The 3172-nt window shown below is 36.2% G+C and overlaps 1 non-coding gene across 1 annotated transcript; it reads right to left on the bottom strand.

Moving 5' to 3' along the window:
• Nucleotides 1-830: 830 nt before the first annotated feature.
• Nucleotides 831-937, bottom strand: LOC111749495 (U6 spliceosomal RNA). The gene has a single exon (XR_002784628.1). It is a non-coding gene; the product is annotated as a U6 spliceosomal RNA (small nuclear RNA).
• Between the last annotated feature and the right edge of the window lie 2235 nt (nt 938-3172).

The raw sequence follows: 3172 nt of genomic DNA, 5'->3' as shown, positions 1-3172 counted from the left end.
TTGGTCTTTAACGGCCATGAAATAAAATAAGTTAAACATCTTAGTTCTCAAGACATCTGTGCATGCATGTTTGTTTTTTCAGTCAGACCTGCTAGTACATTATCAGTGCATCCTGTAAACAGACACTGTCACTACTGTGCTTATTACTCACTGCTTGACACTTGCACTTGCCATGAGGAAAACTAGGACCCTAATCGTGATGATTCGGACCATTCAAAGCAATGGGCTAAGAATGCCACTCAAAATTCTGACCTCAGTACTGGAGATTTTGCTCCCAAGTTCAAGGGGAGTTGGGGCTTTGCGGACTAATTTTAAATTAACAAGCAAAATGACAGAATATCTTTCTAGACATTTTGGGTTGACAGTTGGGAGGAAAAAGGATGAAAGCTAATATTATTTAGCTCTGTTACAGAAGGTATATCAAACTCACTCATGGCTAAATAGTCAGATAACAAGTATTTTAGCTTCTCTTCCATCTAATTCTAAAATTAAAGTATTTCACTATTCTTTATAATCCCGGTCTTGACTTTAAATCTGTGTGTGATAGTTCTTCTAGTTGAACTAAACAAAGCTCATTCAGGTCATTTCTATAAATTAAAATTTGTTTTAAGGGTACACACACAATCACACATACCTACACACAGAGCAAGAAGTTCCACAATATTGTCAGGCTTTAACCTGTTGCCATAGAGTCAATTCTGACTCATAGTGACCCTAAAGGACAGGGTAGAACTGCCCCATAGGGTTTCCAAGGACTACCTGGTAGATTCAAACTGCCGACCTTTTGGTTAGCAGCCATAGCTCTTAACCACTATCCCACTAGGCTTTCCTAATATATGGAATGCTTCACGAATTTGCATGTCATCCTTGCGCAGGGACCATGCTAATCTCCTCTGTATCATTCCCATTTTAGTATATGTGCTGTCAAAACGAGCACGGTCACGCTTTAGGCAGACAGAAATGTCTTCAGGTCCAAATATACCTTTACTTGGATGGCAGTTCTGGTGATTCCAGGAGAACTTCACAAGTGTTCCTCAGAAGTAGAAATTCATTGGTCCTTACTTTAATGCTCCTCTGAAAGTATGACTTTTATATCCCTGTATATGACTTTTGTATCCCTGTCTTAATCTAACAGATTAAGACTTTTCCTATATTTCTGGCTCAGATTTTTAAGAAAGAGAAAATGAGTGGGCCTGCTGATCACCACTTTACATGTCTGGGCAGAATTTACATTCCAGGTTGAATCACAGGCGGCTAGCCAGCTCATGATTTGGCCACTTGGGGTTAGAAATCCACTTAGCCCAGTTAGCCACGTGCTCAGGCTTATGGCATCAAGTACAAAGGGAACTCCTAGGACTACTCCTTCAGCCAATGACTGTGGCAGAATTATGATTGTTACATCTTAGTGTAAATAAAAATCACCTAAAGAGTTTAATTTAAATGCAATTACCTGTGACATTCCTATTCAGTAGTTTTGCATTGGGGTCCAGGAATCTGCTTTCCGGATACAGGAGGTCCTTATAGCCCAAATAAGGAAATTTAGTATAAAGTATATGAAATGACTGTGTCCGTAGGTCAAAGTGACCAAATATCAGCCATTTCATATAGTTCATCCTAACTAGAATGTGCTATCCTCCTCTATAAAATTCAACTGTTTTATCACTCTTAAACCTTTTCTTCAGTATTTTCAAAGTCATTTGTGCCATATTCACTATCACTTCTAGATATTTTCCTCTTATCTCCACTCTGTATCTCTATACACACACACACAACATGCATATTTTATCTTTTTGCCCATTTACTTTGTTTAAAACTCAGTCCCTTCAGGGATCATTTCTGATTCTAAGCACTCATTTGTTTTCCCTCATCATTTATGTATTTTTTGAATGTATGTACACTGTTCATACTTTCTTCCACAGTCTTTAGTCATTTTCTTATGTATATAGTCTGTGTTCCTGATCATATTTTAAATATTATTTAAAGGATGAACTCATTTTCTACCACCTTTGTTACAGTGCCCCTCACTTTTCCTGTGTGTAGCAGTGTGCCTGTTCAGGATATGCTACAACTAAAGGTATAGGGTGGCATAGTGGTTAAGTGTTACAGCTGCTAACCAAAAGGTCGGCAGTTCAAATCCACCAGGCACTTCTTGGAAACTCTATGGGGCAGCTCTACTCTGTTCTATAGGATCCCTGGGAGTCAGATTCGACTCGACAGCAATGGATTTGGTTTTTGGTTTTATGAGTCGGAATCAACTCGGCAGCAGTGGATTTGGTTTGGATTGGGTTGACTAAGGGCCAGAGAGCCTACAAGTAGTTGTATAGTCACATTTATAAATTCTATAAGAACATTTATAAATTTTACCACTAGCTAGAAACTATTCAAAGAGATTTAGAGAGAGAAGAGATTGAAAAACACATATGCGTGTTTCGTTACATAATTATGGAGATTTTATATAGTTTAAAAAATTTTTTTTTTTTTTTTTTTAGTGGCACTATAATGTGGATTAGCTGTATCAGTAGATTGTTACTCATAATTAGCCTTTCAAATGCTTTTTGAAAATCACTAGGGTTTGGTGCACTTTGAAGGTTTTAAATTTTACCCATTTCAGATGATACTGGGTTTCTAAATGCAAATAATGATTTGCAGCTTAAAAGTATAATCAGCCTGTAGTAAATCATGTAGGTCAAAGAATTAGAGTAGATACTTTCTGTATCCACTACCTAGAAATTTTCTAATCTTTTCTAAATTTGTCTAGCTACTTCTGTCTATTGTTTTATGACTAAAGATTTTATCATAGTAATTCTAAAGGAGAATATTTTGAGTCCATAATCACTCCATTGTATAGACTACTGCCTGCAGGAAAACACGCAGTCAAGTATACTATGTTAGTCTGATTTAGAAAGAAAACAAAAGAAAAACTTTTCAAACATGAGACTGTGTCTTTTCAAGAGGAGTTCAGATTTCTTATTAAATTTTTAGACAAATGAATATGATATTAATGCAAACGTATTTAAGGGTTCTCTGCAAGAAGAGGCTTCCACATGGAAACAAGTGGTTACAAACATTATGTCTTTAGTTAATAGTGTCATTTTCCCAAAAAGTTCTCAATAAATATCATTTTTTGATAGTGATGTATATAGTCAGCAATATGTATTGTTTTAAAAATACT

This window comes from Loxodonta africana, chromosome 6 (assembly GCF_030014295.1).
Source record: "Loxodonta africana isolate mLoxAfr1 chromosome 6, mLoxAfr1.hap2, whole genome shotgun sequence".
Taxonomy (NCBI): domain Eukaryota; kingdom Metazoa; phylum Chordata; class Mammalia; order Proboscidea; family Elephantidae; genus Loxodonta; species Loxodonta africana.
The sequence above is the reverse complement of the archived record's forward strand: the minus strand, read 5'-3'. Positions and strand labels throughout refer to the sequence as shown.